Below are 20,865 nucleotides of genomic sequence, written 5' to 3' on the forward strand. Positions count from 1 at the left end.
ATGCTAAGTCTTCACTACACAATTACATTAATGAGAAATATCTGGAAATTTATTGGTCATTCTTAATCTCACTGACTGGGTCCTCCCCACTGCATTTTCCATTATGTTTTTTTGAGGTTCTCTCTTTCTCCAGACTCTCTTAACTTCTTCCTTTTACTTAATTTCTGGATGCACATGCTGTCTTTTTCAGGCTGTCCTTACAAATGCAAAATTCTCACTTTACTATATGACAAGCAATCCAGCTCTCTTGTACTTGCCCTAGTACAACCATATTGAGCCCAGGAAGTCTCCCCTTTCTTGTCCTAAAAGCCGGTCAAAACCCATGACAGTGTTTTCCTCAACAAAAGTACCATGTATTTCTTATTCATGCCACTTCTTTAGAAGGCAAACACCAAGCAAAAGTACCCACCAACCATAGATTTCTATACCCAGTGAAACTAACTTCACAAATGAAGGTAAAATAAAACCAATTTCAAACAAATAAAAGCTGAAAGACTTCACGGCCAAAAGTCCTCTACTAACGAAATTTTTAAAGGGTGTACTTTAGGAAGAAGGTAAGTTGTCCCAGAAGGAGCATCTGAGATATAGAGGAAAAGTTGAGCAAACAAATAAACAACAGGCAAAATGTAACCATGTGGAGAGGTTTTGGGAACGTACAGAGGGATAGTGGATGGGGGGAGGGGGGTTCACACAGTGTGAGGGATATAAATGATAAACGTCTAAGTTTTGCTTTGTCTTGTGCACCTGAAACTAATTAAAAAAAAAATAAATAAAGGTTGAATGATTAAGAATCTGTTACTATCACACACACACACACACAAAAATGTAACCATGTGAATAACATTTAAAAAAAAATGTTGCTGAAATTGATTTTTTTGTTTAAAATGAGAATTTTTCTCCTAATGCATGTGCTACTTTTATGATTATATTGCAGGGAAATCTCAATTTAAATACTATTGGTGAATTTTCTCATTATTATCTCACAAAGTAAATCCCTTTTCCTTTAGAAATATTTTCAAATAATCCAACCCTCTTACTTTAGTCATAAAATCAAGTGCTTCTTATTTTTCAATTTAGCAAGGAAGAGTAACAGGTTATTTGTTGTTTTAGTAGCAACGCTAGAACAGTGCAAATCAGAGATTGTGTATGTTGAGCAAAAATGCTTTACCAAATCCCAATGTAACTAGCACATTCTGTTAAATACAGTTGACCCTCCATGTTCGAAGTTTCTGCATCTGCAAATTTAATCAACTGCAGACTGAAAATATTTGGAGAAAAAAAGTTACATTGTTACTATGTAGTTAGGCCTACAATAGTTGTGCGTCTGTACTGAACATGTACAGACTTTTTCTTGTCATTGTTTCCTAAACAATATAGTATAACAGCTATATACATAGCATTTATATTGTATTAGGTATTATGAGTAATCTGGAGACAAAGTATAGGGAGGATGTGCGCAGGTTATATGCAACTACTACGTCATTTTATATAAGGGACTTGAACATCTGTGGATTTTGGTATCGGGGGAGGAGTCCTGGAACCAATCCCAGTGGATACAGAGGTACAATTGTGTTTCTAGTCAATGGTTTCCTAGTGTGATTGCTTAAACTTTAAGTTAAAGAGAACTAGTGTGGATGGTAAACTGCAAATATGTAGTACAGTTTAATAAATGAACAAACAAGATTACAGAGATCAAGTTGTATTTAGAATTTAGTGTTTTGGAGCTGGAAGAGCCCTTAGAACTTTTCAGGTAGGAAAAAGAGAGAATTGGGAAAGTACAACAGAGCAGTTGTGATCTAGTTCAGAGAGATGGGACCATCCAAGAGCTCTGACTGGCAGAGGACAGCAGAGTGTTTCAAACTGGTGAGCTGACCTTTTCTTTCCAGCCTGTGCTTCTCCACTGGGGAACTTTTGTGAAGGCCTCTTTCATTTCAATGCATGATTCTATTGTTCCTTGCGACAGCTGGGCCTCTATGTTCGTTTCAGTTAGAATACTTTCTCCAGAAAGTTTTGGGATTAGGTAACAATCATATCTGGGCAAAAGCATTTGGGGAACCTTGATGCCAGGACAAATTAATCTAAAATTATTGTTTTAAAACAAGTGGCAAGCCTTGTGAGTTTATGGATTGGTCCTCAAAGCTTGTGGTCTTTGATTGCTCTTTCTTGACAGGTAAGTAGTGGGGAAGAGAGAGAAATGCCACACTGCAGGGGGGAAGAGGCATGGGGGTGTTGGGAGGTGAGGTGTGTGTATGGGGAGGTGGGATGGGCGGGTGGGGTGTTGTTGGAGAAAGATGATCAAGTGTAGAAGGAAGGGGCTGCCACCCTTTTATATTTGAAAGCAATCTCAAAATCTTCATGTAGAGATTTTCTTTTGCTACGCATGGACATAACTGGGAAAAGCCTCAGAAAGTTGAATGTCTTAGCTCTCCAAATTCATTTCTTGCAAAAGAATGCCTATTTGGGTATATGGTAAGCAACCTCTGGGTGTGTAGGAATGAGGATATTTGTCTTTATTTTCTTTGGGGCTGGAACTTGCCCTGTGGGCATGGCTGAAATTAGAGGTGGGTGGTGCAGGGTTTGTGTGGGTGTGGGAGATCTTCATGGGTGGCTCGATCTCTGTCATTTCCAGAATGTTCCCATGGACTATGTGTCCTTTGCTGTAAAACAGTTGCTATCATTTGTCAGCAGTGTTATATCTATATAGGTGCAAAGTTCCACACCCTCACTTGTCACCACTTCCTGGTGAACTTTTCCAGGGTACTTGCCTCGTCCCCTTCTCCTGGGTACCAAAGTTGGGGTTCAACTGAGGTTTTACTGACATGGGATTTTTATTTATTTACTCTCTATTTGGGAATGGGGATAATGGAAGTTGTTTCTTGCTGTTTGGTTTTATAAGCGTATGTGGGTAAAGAAGAATAGTAGAAAGCAGTCCTTGGAACTTAAACAGGGTGCCCAAATTCCTACAATGTCAGGTGTGTAGTTTCATCTCTTAAGCCAAGTCTGACTGATTGAGACACAACCAAATGATCGCTAGGAAATTTCACTGGAAGTGAGTAACTGAAGTAAACAAATGGTTGAATAATAAAACTTGAACCTCAGAACATTGAGAGACTTCTGGAATTGAAAGATATCTTAGAGGTGGTTTTGTCTGACTCACTGTCACACAGATGAGAAAATACAATGAAGATGTCCCAACAGTCACCTCCTGCTTTCTAGGTTAGGGCACATTGCAAGATAGTCTGGGAAACTGCCTTGAATCTATGACCATTAACTCTGAGAGGTTTGCATTGGAGCCTCCATTTTGTGATCTTGCCTCAGAGACATCTTTGCTCCAAATCATTAAGGATGGTGTTCTTCCCAGGAGGGAGCTGCCCCAGGTTCCCTGCCCAGTGATCCTTGTGAGAATGCGCCTTCTATTTTCTGTTGCTTTTTCTTATCCCTATGACATCTAACTTTCATAGAGTTAAAGATTTTTATTGTCTGTTTTGTCATTAAGACTATTTTGTTATAATGGTTTAAATTCCTCATCATTTTTTTCTTTCCGATTCTTGGCCAGTATAGTATTATCTTTTTTTTCTCTCTCTCATTTATCTTTCAGGTTTCCTGTTTTAACTTTTACTTTTCATTATCCATTTCATGTGGTGGTGAAGATGACGATATATGATAATGATAACAAAAATGGTTAAATAGCAGTCACTATGTACTAAGTACTGTTCTAAGTATTTATATGTATATATAACAGATGGTGACCTAGCGTTATCTCTGTTTCATAAATGTGCATGTACTCAAACCTTTTCTTTTGATTAAAATAGATTTTAATCCTAATTTTTATCTAGTTTTGCAACCTAAGTTTTATTTCCTTTCAAATTTATCATTCTTAAACTTTTATTGCTAAAATTCTTTCTATTTTAAGTATCTATTTTAAGTTCTATTTTAAGTATCTTATTTTATATTTGACTTGCTTAATGACTTTTAATAAATATTCTCTTTTTTGCTGCCTTAGGTTTAATGTATTTTGTGTATTTTAATCAATTTTTTAAAAAATCCTTCCTTCTGTATAGGAGGTAGAGAAAAAGTTAAACAAGAGCAGAACATATTTAGACCAATCCAAAGAGCCAACGTTATATGGGGAAAAATGATGGAGTCAAGACTATCCCAGACTAAATCAAAGAGATCAAAGAGAATTAGCCACATGTAACTTGTGAACCTTGTTTCGATATTGGTTCAAAAACAAAACGAAGCATAGCTAGCAAAGACATTCGTAGGATCATTGTGGAAATTTGAATATGGACTGGAATAATTGTTCATTTGCTTAGGTGTAATAATGGTATGAGGGTTATGTAAGAGAATATCCTTACCCACTGCCTGGAAGAGATGGATAAAGTAAATATGGCAAAATGTTACCAATTATTGAATCTAAATGAAAGCTATGCAGATTGGTGTTGTCAACTTTACTATTCTTCGACTTTCCTGTGGGTTTGAAATTTTCATGATGAAATTAGAAAATACAAACAAAACCAAACACATAATAAAAAAAATTCTATCTTTCTTATCTGTCTTTTAATTTTTGTTGATAACTTGAATATTATTATTTTTGTTATCTGTTTTTCTGCATTTTCATTTTAACATTTTTAGTTCTTATCTTATTTTACATGTTCACCCACTCTTCACTGTTGGTTCTCCAGAAAACTCACACATAACTAGGGAAACACAAATTACCTCTCTCTCCTAAATTACCCAATAGCCTAAAATAGAGAGATTGGTTGTTCCTCATCTTCCCATTGAAATACTCACGAAAACAACAATAGTAACAGACATGCAAGCTGCAATGGAAGGAAAACTGCAGAAGCCATTTCTAATGGTCCAGGTGTGCGAGTGGCTCTGGGGCAGGAAGTCAGCAGCAGAATCCCTCCCACCATTCTTGCTGCAGAGAGGGCAGCCAGCTCAAAGCTTGCCCTTAGGTGTCCATGCGGTTTGTCAAAGGGAACACAAAGCCACAGACAGAACATAGTGCTGTTACCTAAAGTGTGGATTTCACTTTAAGATTAGAGGAAAGTTACTTTTATATTAAAATAAACATGGGTATATTATGGAATAGCTTGCAAAAAGGAGATTCCAAAGGGATTTCATGTTTATCGAGGATTATGTTAAGATGTCCTGTAAGATTCCCAAGAGTATAAGTGGAAGGGTTTGTGAGGCTCCGTATTATGATTTGTTATAGGTAGGTTTGGTTAAAAATGGAAAAGAGCTTTTGTGGGCTAATATTGAATAAAATATATTTACAATATATGTATTGCATATTGACATATACAATAAATATATATATAATATGTGAATTAGCCCATGTAATATTGAATATGTATATTCAATATTAGCCCACAAAATCTTTCTCCCTATAAAATCTTCTTTAACCAAAACTACTACTGTACTATATGTATACGTTATCTCTTTTTTCTTTTGATAGTCATCTGACGACCACTTGTTATAGATTGAATTGGGTATCACCCAAATTTATATATTAAAGTACTCATCCCCAGTAATTCAGTATATATTTGGAAATAGGGCTTTTAAAGGGTTAATTAAGGTAAAATGAAGCCCAATGGATGGGCCCTAATCCAGTATCACTGGTGTCCTTATAAGAAGAGAAAATGAGGACACAGACATACGTACACAGCAGGATGGCCATGTGAAGAAATGGGAGAAGATGGTCTCCTGCAAGCCAAAGAGAGAGGCCTCAAAAGAAATTAACCCTGCTGACACCTTAAACACGGACTTCTGGCCTCCAGAACTGTGAGAAAATAAATTTCTGTTGCTTAAGCCACCTGATCTGCAGTAACTTTGTTATGGCAGCCCTAGCAAACTAGCACACTGCTAGAATGCTACTTGTCAATTGTGTTACTTTATTAATTTGTTTTCACTTATTTTCCATTATTGTTTTCTGCATCCTTACTTAACCAATATTATTTTGACTTTTGACTTCCTGATTAGAAGTTGAAGGGATAGGTTTAGACAGCAGGTGTTGGAAACAAATGTCATAGGGACCAGGCAGGTGCCTGTGAATGTGTGAATCTGGGGTGTAAGATAACAGGGTGAGGTGGTTACTGTGACAACAGAAGGGTGCATTCCCCACATAAAGGTACTCAGAATCAGATGTTTTAAAATTCTGTGCCATCCTTGCCTGGACCATCTAGTAGTTGCAATCTCTGCTCCAGGGACAACCTGGGCCTTAAACCATATTTCCTTGATTTATTACAAGAGGTCCACAAATCAATGTGCCACCCAAGTCTTGTCTGCAGACTTCATAATACCACTTGTATATTTACTTCCTATGAACTTGTAAACTCATTTGGTAAATTCACAATTTGCTTAAGAGGAGCCTTATTTATCATATAGTTTCTCCACCATGATGCTATGTGGGGGTGTATACACATTTTTGTTTATTTTATTTTTTCCTGATTTTTATTTTCATATTTATTAAAAAAAAGAATTCCAGGATGGATCAAAAAGAACAATCAAGGATACAGGTGCCAGACATAGGCTAGAAGGTAGCTAGAAAAGTATGTCTTAGGAAAATTAGGAAGGCTTATGACCTTGTTTTAAAAGCTGTCCCTAACATAAATAGCTAGCTTAGTTTTCCACTGATGTAGCTTCCCCTGCTCTACCTCTGAACATGGCACAGCTGGCTTGCCTTGCAAGGCCTCAGTTGAAAGATTCCATTTCCACACACAGGCTGGTATAGCAGTACTCGGCTAACTGGAAGTATCTCCATCCCCAATATGGTGTCATTCCAGGTTCCTGACTACCTTCATTGTTATGAGATGGTTTCACCCCTTGAAAAGATGGCTACTTCAGCACAAAACAATGTTTTTATAATGATCAAGAAATCCTCTTCCCCCCTTTTACAGGCAGCTGGAAAATGATAGGCTAGGGACAGAACATTGTGAACCTTGCACTGTTGGAATTAACACTCATTAAATGATCATCAGCTAACAGTCACTAAATTTACATATTAAGGAAATTATACATAGAATACTGCAAAAACACAGTAAAAGACTGAAGTTTGCCCATTTCTGCTCAGGAAGTCCTTTCATTCCCAAGCATCGTAATGTTGTCCTTTTGGCTCCAACGTTGACTCTATTACTGTTTTTCCTCCTTTTGATCTTCCTTTTGTTCCCCAACACCAGAGCTTCCAGAGCCTTCTCGCTCAGATGCCATATTTTTGTATGCCATTTCGAAGAGCTTCAGTGACGCTTGCTGAAGGGCAGATGCTGCCTGCCTTATGTTTTCTCCAGTTTCACTACCTTTCCGAGCCAGGAGCTCTCTCATTTCGGAAATCTCATCTTTTGTCTTGTTGCACTCATCAGCAGGCAACTGGGCCTTGAACTCTTCCATCTTGCTTTCTGTGTCATGAATGATTCCTTCAGCCACATTAACTGCTTCAACTCGTTCCTTCCTTCACCTGTCTTCCTCCGCATACGTCTCTGCATTTTTAACCATATTTTCAATATCATTTTTGCTTAACCCATCAGAAGACAGGATCACAATCTGCTGTTCGTGTCCTGTACCCTTATCTTTGGCAGAAACATGTACTATCTCATTGGCATCAATGTCAAATGTAACTTCAATCTGTGGGACTCCACGAGGGCCTGGGGGAATTCCAATCAAAGTAAGTTGTCCAAGAAGTTTCTTGTCTCCAGCCATCTCTCTCTCACCCTGACACACTTTAATCTCCACTTGAGTCTGACCATCAGCGGCTGTAGAAAACACCTGGTTTTTCTTGGTTGGAATAGTGGTGTTCCTGTTAATAAGTTAGGTAAACACACCTCCCAGAGTCTCAATACCCAGAGAAAGGGGATTGCCATCCAGGAGCAGCACATCGGTGACGTCATCAGCCAACACACCTCCCTGAATGGCAGCTCCAATGGCTACAGCCTCGTCGGGATTGACAGCTTTACTTGGGAATCGGCCAAAGAGATCCTGCACAGTCTGCAGAAACTTGGGCATTCTAGTCATGCCACCAACAAGAATTACTTCTCCTATGTCACTCTTGCTGACTTCTGCATCTTGCATGGCTTTCTGGCATGGGGCAATGGTCCTCTTGATTAGCTCAATGACAATCCCCTCAAACTGAGCCCGGATCAGCTTCATATTCAAATGCTTGGGTCCAGAAGCATCCATTGTAAGACATGGCAAGTAGATGTCAGTCTGCACAGATGAGGAGAGTTCACACTTAGCCTTCTCAGCAGCTTCCCGAACCCTCTGAAGTGCCATGTTGTCTTTGGTCAAATCAACCCTTGTCTCTCTTTTGAACTCCTTCACAATATGTTGTAGCAAGGCTTGGTCAAAGTCTTCCCCACATAAGGAAGTGTCTCCATTGGTGGACTTCACCTCAAATACTCCTTTCTGAATTTCCAAGATAGAAATATCGAAAGTTTCACCACCTAAATCATATACAGCAATGACTCTCTCTTCAGATTTGTCTAGACCATAGGCCAGAGCAGCAGCTGTGGGTTCATTAATCACTCGAAGCACATTTAGTCCAGCTACCTGGCCAGCATCCTTCGTGGCCTGTCTTTGAGAGTCATTGAAATAAGCTGGGACTGTGATCACAGCATTTTTTGCTGTATGCCCCAAGTAATTTTCTGCAGTCTCTTTCATCTTCATCAACACAAACACGCCAATCTGACTTGGAGAATAGAGTTTTCCATGAGCTTCAACCCAGGCATCGCCATTGGAGGCACGGACAATTTTAAAGGGAACATTTTTGATGTCTTTCTGGACTTCAGGGTCATCATATTGCCGGCCCATGAGACGTTTGGTGGCATAGAATGTGTTGTTTGGGTTGGTGACAGCCTGTCGCATGGCTGGCCTGCCAACAAGTCGCTCACCATCTGTTGTAAAGGCCACAACTGAAGGGGTGGTTCTGGCACCTTCGGCATTCTCTAGCACCTTTGCTTGTTTACCTTCCATAACTGCCACACAGGAGTTGGTAGTACCCACATGAATACCAACAACTGCTCCCTTGATTGCTTCTGATGCGTAGTCCCGCCTTGAAACAATTCTAAATGTCTCATGACTAAGGCCATTCCAGCCATCCTGGTGGCGGGCGACCGTGGGGTCCCGAGAGGCTGCAGCTCCCAGGAGACGGGCTGCCGCGGCCCGGCTGGCGCTTATCATGGAGTCCTGGTGGTGGAAGTGCTAGGCAGCAACCAGGAGCTCGGACAACCAGGAGCTGCGCTACGCGGTGGTGTAAACTCTTCTAGATTTTTAATAAAGGGCACATTTACTTTTTAAATTATAAAAGTAATACATGAGTTTTGTTTATTGTGAAAAAAATTCGTTATTTTCCCCTCCTATGACTCCTCTGCTTGGAGTTCCAGTTCTACTCCTAGTCCTGTGTGATCCCCTTGAACAGGCTCCCTTGTTCTTCTGGGCCCCTCAAAGCAGCTCTATTACCTCCAGCTAAAAGGATGGAAAAGAAAGATAGGCCCCCATCACAGAATATTTGAAGTGGTTACTAACCAGGCCTGTATATACATATCAAAATTCTCAGAGTTGTTATAGCAGCTGTTGTAACTGAAAATAATTCAGCAAACAGGATCATTTTCTGTGTAGTTTATGAGCTCGGGAGCAGTCCAGAAGTGGTGGAATTTGAGTTACCGTTAGCTTGCTCAGCCAATCTGCACATGTCACAGGCTGGTAATTTGATCTACAGTTCCCTGGAAGTGAGTTTGCACTGAACGCAGAAAGCTCTTTTTTGCTTCCTCTTTGCCAAACATTAAATGGACTTTTATGTGTGTCTTTTTTTCCCCTTACAAAATCACGATTTGATTCAACAAAAATATTACACACCTTCTTCCTGAGGGTTTCATATCCTTTTCTTGGACTCACAGCCACACGTTTTCGGCAGCTGCCTACCCTCTGTTCACCGGAGAGCCTGAGTACCTAAGACTGGGAGAGACAGGCTTGAAGTCAGCCAGGCCTAAGAAAACAGGCAGCAGTGAGAAAAACATCTTCCCAGTGACCTTTCCTCTCGAGACTTAGGAAGTGGGTTGCTTCTCAGTGCTCTTATCATTGCTGCAAAGTTTTGATTTTTCCAATCTCTGTTGGTGGTTTTCAAGGTGAATTAGAGCAGAAGCTGAAAGAGCCTCCCATATTTAGAGAGCAGGAGGAGCTGTCCTCAGGATGGAAGCAGCCCCACCTGGCCTCTGCTGGCCACCTCCCAGTGGCCAGGGCCAGGGCCAGGGGGTGTGTCTGATGATGGAGACAATTGGAGCCACTTCAGCAGTGGTTGCTGGCGCCATGTTTATTCCATCTGCTGATATTTAGATTGTGGTGGGTAGGGCAGCATGCCTGATGATGCCATCAATTCACCACCATGCAACAGGTAGCCTGCTTTCCAGCTACTTTGCATGATATCCAGACTTCCTGGCAGTAAGGCTTGGCGCTTCACAGAGCCTGAGGCAGCACCACTGAGCTTACTTGCTTCCATTTTTTTATGATTCCCTAACCAGTGGTTGAAATACCTTAGATAATTAGTGGCCACAGTGATATGCTATTTTGGGCTACTGAAAACCGAAATTTGTTTTTTTTGCTGAAGACGATTTATCAGTGTAGTAACTTTCATATCAGTTATACTAGAGGTCCTGTCTGTCTTACCAGCCAGTTGTACTATTAAGGAAATATTGAATATAAGTCTTCAGAGTCACTGAAGTTCTTAGAACATTTTAAATTAAAATTTAATACTTTCTTCTTTAGAAACATCCAAACTTATTTGATCCAAGTTTTGGGTTGCCTAAAGCCATTGTGGTTTAGATGATGTAAGTTTATGATTAACACAAATTGTCACAAGTATATAGACTTTTGAGTTGTGGGGACTTGCAGTTCACGTCAGAGACCATCTGCACAAATCATTACACACAACAGAAATCTGTGCTTGTCTGGAGTGACCAAGGGAAGGAAGGTGGGGGTTCACAAAAGGATGGAGAATTGCAGGTTCAAATCACATACTCACTCTACCCCAATAAACAAAATTCCAACTGCTGCAACCTTCTTCTTCTTCTTCTTCCTCTTCCTTTTCCTCTTCTTCTTCCCCTTCGCTTTCCCCTTCCCCTTCTCCTTCTTCTTTTTTTTTCTCTCCAAAACAGAGGTTGATTAGAAGGAGGCCAAAGGAAAAACAACAACAACAATAACAACAAAAACCCCCAACAGACAAAAAACTCCCAACTAGATATTTGATTATACCATTAATTTTGCGATTATTTCTATGGGTGTGTGTGAGAAATGAACTGGGTTCTGTTTCTGGAACAGACAGCCTCTGGCTTTGAACCCAGCTCTGTAGGGTGATGTCCCTTAGAAAACCTTGCTTGTGCCTTCGCAACAATGCCTGACGAGTAGGTTTTCCTGAAGCTTTCCATGGGCAGATCTTAGAGCCTGGCCTTGCTCATGCCCTTTCCAAAAGGAAGAAGATAGATAGAATGCTTCCCCAAACACTTAATCCAATTGTGGGGATAAAATATTTAAAAGGTTAAAAAGCTTTTAAAAGGAGGAAATTTCTGGTCTCCCTGTAAAAGATGACCAAATACTGTTAAAATATTCCCATTTCTGGTAAATCAATCAGTTGCCCAATATTTATAGCATGTCTTCTATGGTCAAAATATGAATCCAAAATTGCTTATCAGAGAAATCTCTTCTGCAGAAATAAGTCATCTACATCAAATGGCAAGGTCATAACTGTGTCCAAAGGTAAACTGCATGGCCCCAGCTTAGCAAGACACCTGTTTGTAGCTCGCTGTGGGACGAGTTTCCTCCCATCCAGAGTCTATACTAAGAAATTAGGTAATTCAGTGACAATAATAATTTTAGCTGGGGCTTAAGGGAAGTTTATAGTTTTAAAACAGGAAATGAAAAACAATAAGTAAGAAACTATAAAATCAACTGAGCACACAGCTTTCTGTTACAGTTTATGTCCAGTGATATACATAGGGTTTACTTTAGGAAATGACAGTCTTATTTAGAGGGCCAGCAACTTCTGGAGTCTTTCTCTTTTTTTATTGAAATGGAAGTGAGAGCAATGTTGGATACACTTAAGGCTTAGTTTTTTTTTTTAATTTCTTTATTCATTTCTAATTGGGGAGCTTTAATATGTGTCTCAAAGGTTTTTTTTCCCCCCTATCTTTTAATATTTATATGCCATCTTATGGTAAAATGAAACTTTGCTGTGAATTTGAACATGGGTATTCTTATTAGCCACATTTTATTGCATGATTACAGTGAGCTAGGTCCTGTATTAAGAACTAAAATGCATTAGCTTATTTAAAATTATGGTGTAGGTATTATAATTATTCCCATTTTATAGATGAGGAAACTGAGGATCAGAAAAGTTATGCAGCTTGCCTAGGACATAGCAACTCACAGGTGTTGTATCATGAATTCTGCCTGTCTCCAGAGCCTGTTGTACTGATTTTCATTCTGTATCCTGAGTTTCACAGTCTGAAGCTTGGGAACTCCTGGGGAGCCATCGGGTGATGTTTAAGGAATATTTAAGTAAGTTGTACACACTACAACTCCCAAATTATATTGTAGTTTCTTTGAAGTAAAGTCTATTTGAAATAAATACAAGAGGGATCTCTGACCAATAAACTCAGGTGTCCAAACTGGCTGAATTTGCATGTGCTATTTATTCAGCATTTGGGTTTTAACAGACAGCAAAGCTGGAATGACCACTCCCTCCCCTGGGCTTCCAGGACTTTAAAAATGTCCTGCCTGCCCCCAAAGTTGGAGAGCTCTGAATTTCAGTATTGTGGTTTGTGATGGCTGAATGGAAAGAGTCAGGATGCAGTGTGAGGATTATAGGATTTGTATTCTAAAGAAGGTCAGAGAAGTCCCAGTGGCCCCCCTCTGCCATAGTCTCAGTTTTCTCACCTTTAATGGAAATTATATCAATACCTACTCAGTTGGAGAGTTAGCATTAAATTAGACAATATTGTGAGTGAAATTTATGAGTTACTGTTTCTGGAGGCATTGAAGTTCTCCTCTACTGCTTCACAACATGTGGGCTGGTACTTTACCATCCTCTGTTTCTGAGGACCTGTTAAAGTCATTTTCAGGAAGCGCTCTATCCGTCAGGATCCTGGCAGGAAACAGATGGTGCACTCATGCTGGGAAGAGTTTCATAAAGGGACTGTTTACAAAGGTGTGTGCAGGATTTAGAAAAAGGAACAAGGGATGATGCAGTGCTCTAGTGGGGAGCCATTACCAACATTAAGTTGAAGGGGGAGGGGGTGTTTACCAGAACCTAGGGTTTTTGGAGAGGGATGCTGGACAAGAACTATGGCCTTTGGTGGAGGGATGCAATCAACCCATAGAAAACTACCAGGAAGAGATCTTGGGGAAAAAAATTTCTGACCTCACTTTGTTCCCTCCCTTTGATCTCCTGTAGGTACTCAGCATTGGCTGAACCCAAGTGGAAACCAGAGGGGAAGGGAGCTCTTGATGCAGTCCACACAGGTCGGCCCCCAGGGCAGAGAGCAGATGGAGATGAGAAGAGAGTAGAGCTGAGCAGGCAGAAGGTATTGAACACAGACATGCAGCCTTCCAAATATGTTAACCAATAATCTTTATCGTTTTTGTCAGATCTGGCCCAGAGTCAACACGAATGCAAAATTACATTGTCTTCGGTAGCTCTGTCTCTCCTGTCTCTCTGTCTCTCCATTTCTAGAAATGGTCACTCTTCACTTTCAAAGTATCTTGTGTTCTTTTGCTCCTCTAATTGTTCTTGCTGTTAAAAAAAATGTAATACAAGAAGTTAATTCACACACTTACATGTTTTATGCCTAATTGCTTTTAAAAAAAAGCATACCTATTTTCACTCCTGGGATGGCTAAGTTGCTACCAGACTGACTGCAGATAAAAAATACAAAGAACAGCTCCCTGAAGACATTGCAAGGTGAATAAATGCAAGTAGATCATGAAGGGTAGCTGGTACTTGGATGAAAGGACAAGACAACAAATTCCTTCCTTTATATCATGGTTTTTAGCTTACAATAGTCTGTGGGCAATGCCCATAGTCTTTCTGGCCTGAAGAACCAGAAGAAAGAGTTAAGAGCACCCACAGCTGTTGACAAGTCAGGGGGAAATCTCTAAAAGGAAAGAGCCAGGGAGGGGAGCCCCAAAGTCTGTGTGTAAACTGCCCAAATTCTGGCTGGCCCCTGAATCATGGATGCATGTAGCAGACTACAAGCAACTCAATAAAGGGTAAATGAATTGACCTGAGACATGAGTTATTGCCCGGAAGAAAGAGTAATTTTATATTTTTTTGCAATTTTGTCAAAACAAAAACATCACACTTTTTGTGAAAAGCATAATAGAATCCAAAGTCCTCATTGCATAACGTCTACAACGTCCAGGATACTATCTAAAGTTACTTGACAAGCAAAGAGCAAGAATGGGGTTCTTGACTTATTCTCAAGAGAAAATATAATCAGTGTAGATCAACCATGACATGTTTCAGATACTGGAATTATTAGCAGACATGGATTTTAAAGCAAATATCATAATAGTAATTCAGGGAAAATTGATATCCACAAGGGCTTATATTAGGAAAGAAGAAAATTCTAAATTGACGATCTAAGGCACTACCTTAGAAATCAAGAAAGATTAGATTATATTAAACCCCAATTCAGTAAAAGGATGGAACTAATTAAGATAAGAACTGAAATCAATGAAAAAGAAAATAAACATTAGAGAAAGTACACTGGTTCCAAGAGATACACTTTAAATATAAAGACAGAGATTCTGTAAAGTTGACTTTTGAAAAGATCAAGAAAACTGGTAGACCCATAGGTAGACTAATCAAGACAAAAAAGAACACAAATGACTAATATGAGGAATGAAAAAGAGGACACAACTACAGATTCCACAGATATATAGTAAGATGATATGCTGACTACTCTTTCTACCTGTGATTCCTGGGCAGTAGGAGGCCAACATGCCCTGTCAATAGTCATAAATTATAGTTTAACAGCTGAAGCAGTTAAAAGCCAGTGTGTCTCCTCCAGTGATGCTCTTTTCATTGTTTCCCTGGAAACCTTGGAGGCCTTGTGTTAGAAATAGTGTTGCTATGAGATGAAGGAGGGCTACCAACACACATCAACTTTACGGAGTGTCAAACTAACCTTGATTGTGCTAAGCCTCTAAGATTTCCAGTATATTTTTTATGGTAGCAAATACTAACTATTTTGATTAATAAATCTATTCTTTCCACACTCACCAATCAATGAAACACATTTTAGGACACTAATTATAAATGTATTTACACTTGGAAAAAGATTGGTCAATTAAGACTGTGTTGTGGGTTATACGTACTTAGCATTATGCAGGGTATTTTGCTATTGACTGCCCACTCTGGCTAAGTGGAATCTTCTTTTCTAGTGGTTGTGGCCTTTCTTGCATTACCAGATTAGTAGAGGTTAAGATATTTTAAAAGCATGCCAGGTCAGCTTTATTCAGGTCTCACCAGTGCATGGAGAAGGTTGCAGACTTCCCAGATATACAGAAGACATAGAGTGCTACATATTCAGACTCCTTCTCTGGCTACTTTTTGACCCTTTCTAAGTCTCATTCTGGAAGGTCACCAGTTAATCTCTTAATATATGTTCACCCAACAGATTCTTACTATCTAGCCAGGAGTATTAATGCTGCTGCCACAGCAGTACCTCATTTGGTTATCTGAGTCTTGGGGTAATTTTTGAGCAGTTCCTGCCGCTGTGGTTGTTGCTTCCTTCTTTAGTCTCTATTGTATCAGTTCAGATGTCTTTTGCTTTGAATCCACATTTTGTTGCTTCATCCATACAACTTCTCTATTTTCCTCTTTACACTTTTATTAAATAAAATTTAATTTACCCTATAGTCAGACTAGTACAGGGTGAATGCATGCATGGGTGTTTTTATGTGTGCAACAGGCACGAATGTTTGGTGATATACATGTGCAGTTTTGTGTCCAACTCTGTGAGGTGGGTGTTTTTATTCCCTCTTTGTAGATGAGAAAATGGAAGCTCAGTGAAGAACTAAGAGAAATGTTGGTGATGTGATTCTCTTAGATACAACATAGGTAGATAAATAACATAGATATGAGAGAAGTTATTAAAAATAATAGCAATATTTGTATACTGTAAACAACTAAACCTTGCTAAGAGAAATCAAAGAAGACCTAAATAAATGGAGAGATATACTAAATTCTTAGATTGGGAGACTCCATATTGTGAAGGTGTTAATTTTCTCTACATTAATCTGTAGATTCATAGCAGACTTTTTATGGTATGGAAATTAAGAAGCTGATTCTCAAATTCATATAGAAATGCAAAGGACTTAGAATAGCCAAATAACTTTGAAAAAGAATGTATTTGGGGAACTCACATTACCTAATTTCAGGACTCATTATAAAAGCACAAAAATTAAGATAGAGTGATGATAGTGTCAAGATGGGCAAAAATGTCAATGGATATAATGGAAAAATGAATCCACATATGTATGGTCAACTGATTTTTGATAAAGTTGCAAAAGCAATTCAATGGAGAAACGGTAGTCTTTTCAACAGTTAGTGCTGGAACAATTGACATCCTTATGCAAAAACAGAAAATAAAACTTTGATCTGAAACTTGCAACATATGCAAACTCAAAAAGGATCATAGACTTAAATGTATAATCTAAAAATATAAAAGTTCTAGAGGGAAACATAAAAGAAAATCTTGTGATCTGGCATTAGGCAAAAATTTCTTAAATTGCATATCAACATCATGACCCAGAAAAATTATGTAAATTAGACTTTACCCAAATTAAGAACCTCTACTTTTTGTAAGACATATTAAGGTAATGGAAACAATAGTGGAAAGACTAGCTACGTATTGGAAGAAAATATTTGCAAATCACATATCTAATAAGAGACTTGCAAAATATATAAAGAATGCTCAAAACTCAGTAATAAGAGAACAAACAATCCAATTAAAAACCGGCAAAAATTTGAATGGGACCTTTACCAAAGAAGACATATAGATGGCAAATAAATGTGTTAAAAATGCTCAATATCATTATTCGTTATGAGCAGATGAAAACCAGAATGAGATACTGTTCCTCACCTTTTAGAATAAAGACTTACCAAGGCAAGTTGAGGATATGGAGCAACAGGAACCCTCATACACTGGTGGACATGTAGATTGTGCAACCACTTTGGTAAGCAGTTTGGTAGTTTCTTAAAAAGCTAAATGTATACCTACCATATGATCCAGCCATTTCACTCCCAGGTGTTCACTGAAGAGAAATGAATGTATATGTCTGTTCAAACACTTGTACATGATTATTCATAGCAGCTTTATTGTAACAGGCAAAAAAAAGAAACAACTCAAATGTCCATCAATAGATGAATGGATAAATTATGGTATATCTATACAATGGAATATTTAGCAATAGAAACGAATGAACTGTTGATACATGCAAAAGTAGGAATAAAACTCAAAATAAGTATGCTGATAGAAAAAAGAGGATAAAAATGAGTACATACTTATGATTCTATTTATATGAAAATCTAGAAAGTTTAGGCTATTTCATAGTCACAGAAAGCAGATATGTAGTTGCCTGGGGATGAGAGGAGTCGGGAGAGGTGGGAAGGAAGCATTACAAAGGGGCTGGAAGGAACTCTTGGAGGTGGTGGATATGTTTATAAATTTGATTGTGGTGACAGTTTCACAGATGTATAATAAATCAAAACTTATCAGATTGTACACCTTAAATATGTATAGTTTATTGCATGTCACTGATACTTCAATAAAAGTGCTAAAATAGCAAAAATAATAGAGGATATTTACTGAGAGGCAGCAGACGATAGTGTAGAGATTGAGCTCTGAAGCCAGAGTGCCTGGGGTACCAGTTGTTGCTTTTCTTTTCACTTTCTAGTTGTGTGACTTTGGACTTAACTTCCCTGGATCTGTTTCTCTGTATGAAAAATGAAGGACCCAGTTCCTACTTCAGTGGGTGTTTGTGAGTATTAAGCTAGTTTATTTGTATAAAGTCCTTATGGTATTCCCTGGCATGTAGGAAGTATTTAACAAATGTTAAGAAACCATGTGCTGGGCACTAGACTAAGTGCTTTATAAGAATTATCTCATTTAAAATTCACAGTCTTATGAAACAAGTACCAATAGTCTTATTTTACAAATGAGTGAACGAGGTACCAAGAAGATTTTTCACGTATCCCAGGTTGGTTATAAAAGAGGTACATAGCAGAATACAGATTTGAATAAAGGCAATCAAACTACACACTTTGAGTGTTATGAGTAAGTGTTAACAGATGGGGCACTGACACAAGTGCTAATGAGAAAATTGTCCAGACAATGCTCACTAGTCTGGACAATTTGCTGTCTGAGATACGTGAAACTATTGAAGACTAACATGTTTGGACAGCTTTCTGTGCGTTCCTCTTGTAATTATTCCTGGAAACTGGCTCAATGCTCATCAAACCTGTTTCTTCTTCCTGGGCACATTGTCCAACTGTATTCCCCAGTCCTCCTTTTGCTAGTGAGGTTATGTGACTCCTTGCTAATGGAATGTGAGCAAAAGTAGTTGTGTCACTTTTAGACCAAGGCAGGTAGGAATGGGTGGGCTTCATACTCCACTCCCCCATCCCTATCTGCTGGTTTGTGTTGAAGATGGAGGAACCACAGCATTGAGAAGAACCTGGTTTCTCAATGACCACCTGGAGCAGAGCTCCCACTGCTGACCTGCACTGAACCAACCACCTTTGATGTGTTAAGCCACTTGAAATTTTCAGAAAGTTGTTTATAATAGCAATTAGCATGCTCTGACTCATGTACTGTGCTTGTGGAATACTACCTTTGCTGACATATCTCATCTCTAGAAATTTCTGAAATATAGGTCCAATACCTAGACCAACTGTATTACTAGGAGGTGGCTCACAGAGAAGTTAGAGAAGTTTACTTAATAAGAAATTTTATATAATGAACAAGAGATAATACATGAATAGCACACGGAACCTAAGTGTTTCAGTATTTAAGTTGCTTTCAAAATGTCCATATCTAAATGTTTTTCGTCTTATTCATGGTGGTTTCATGGTGGCATGTGTTCTTCCTTTAAGTTCGCTATTGGTTTTTGCTGCGTGTGCTTCCTGTTTCTTGGGGCTTCAGCTGCAGGCATCGACTCTGGTTTTCTAAGACCCACAAGAAAATGAATCATCTCTGGCCGTCTCAGATGTGTAATTGTCTCTCTAGGTTGTTGGGAAACTATTCATTCACATCTCAAAAACCTATTTGTTGGGAGAGGTTGCTACCATCTGTTTTTCAATTGTCATTTTTTTTTCTCCTTGCTCATAGGAAGATTTGCCTTGCACTCATTTTATCAACTTCCCCTATCTGTGGTATGTCTTCTTTCATACCATACCTGTCTCTACTATGACAATTCATGGTCTGCTGACAGTTCTCTGGTTTCTGGCCAATTACAGCTGGGATATGAATCCATCAATCTCCTGGCACAAGAAGCTTCTCTCAGTTTCCTGCGGCTTCTGAATAAGAGAGAGAAAAAAGGGATACTCATTACCCTGGTTTGAGGATCCTCTGTGACAGCCTGAACATGTAGCATTACTTTTATATTTCATTTCTCCCTTTTCTAGTTTAGGATTGAAAAGTAAAATACCCCGAGACAGTATGCTTTCTGCTGCTTGAGTTCATAAAGTTTTGGCAGAGAACAGCTTTTCATAAAGCTGGACAGTGAATACCTTGTGCCACTGTCATGGTGAAGGGGCTTGGTTTTGGGCATCTGGTTCTGAATACGTACTGTTTTTGGCCAAAGGTGACCACTTCTCATAGCATTCCAAAAGCTATCTATGAAGGAACATGGGCAATCTGATCCTTTGGTCTCCTACTCTCATTTTACTGGTGAGGAAACTGAGCCCTAGTCAAATGGAGAGCTCCTCAGAGTATGGTGCTCAGACAGGTGCCTGTCTGAGAACCACTCACTACTGATTGCTGGTAATATAGGTACACACGGCAAGAGGAAGCATTTAGCAACTTTAATAGCAATTGGACAGAGAAATTTTAAGTTGATTGACACTGTTTATGAAGGTCAGACCCTTAAGTTCACGAACTCATCCTAGAAAAAGTGCTACATACCTCATTGCTGAATATCACGAGGGTCACCTTCAAATTACTCCCCTTGGAAAGCTATGCACCAATGCCAGCGCCTAGTCCACCCTTCAAAGCCATTTTGGAACTCTTTTTCTGGAATGGCCATCAGATCTCTCATTGTATTGCCCTTGATGTCTTGAATGGCATCAAAATGTCATCCTTTCAATATTTCCTTTATCTTCAGGTAAAGAAAGAAGTCATTGGGGGCCAGATCAGGTGAGTAGGGAGGGTGTTCCAATACAGTTATTTGTTGACTGGCTAAAAACTCCCTAACGGACAGTGCTGTGTGAGCTGGTGCCGTGTCGTGACACAAGAGCCATGAATTGTTGGCGAAAAGTTCAGGTCATCTAACTTTTACACACAGCCTTTTCAGCACTTCCAAATAGTTAACTTGGTTAACTGTTTGTCCAATTGGTACAAAGTCATAATGAATAATCCCTCTGATATCAAATAAGTTTAGCAACATCGTTGCAACAAGTTCACGAACTTTGTCGAACCTCATATATTATGTATGCCTATAAATTCATTTATATTTAGTTTATTCAATTTTTTATAAGCTTCATTTTTATAACGATTTCAGATTTACAGAGACATTGAGGAGATAATAGAGAGTTCCCTTATACACTGCACCCAGTTTCTCCTGTTATTTATATATTAAGCTAGTATGGTGCAT

At 39.0% G+C, this 20,865-nt stretch overlaps 1 long non-coding RNA gene across 1 annotated transcript in view; it reads left to right on the forward strand.

Moving 5' to 3' along the window:
- Nucleotides 1-20,865, forward strand: part of LOC148755088 (uncharacterized) — a 263,785-nt gene that overhangs the window by 62,475 nt on the left and 180,445 nt on the right. Inside the window, exon 2 of the long non-coding RNA XR_016019136.1 lies at nt 13,442-13,571. This is a non-coding gene — a long non-coding RNA (uncharacterized LOC148755088). The remainder of the gene's footprint in view (nt 1-13,441; nt 13,572-20,865) is intronic.

The sequence above is a fragment of the Rhinolophus sinicus genome, chromosome 16, assembly GCF_057876585.1.
Source record: "Rhinolophus sinicus isolate RSI-liver-muscle chromosome 16, RSI-T2T, whole genome shotgun sequence".
Lineage (NCBI taxonomy): Eukaryota > Metazoa > Chordata > Mammalia > Chiroptera > Rhinolophidae > Rhinolophus > Rhinolophus sinicus.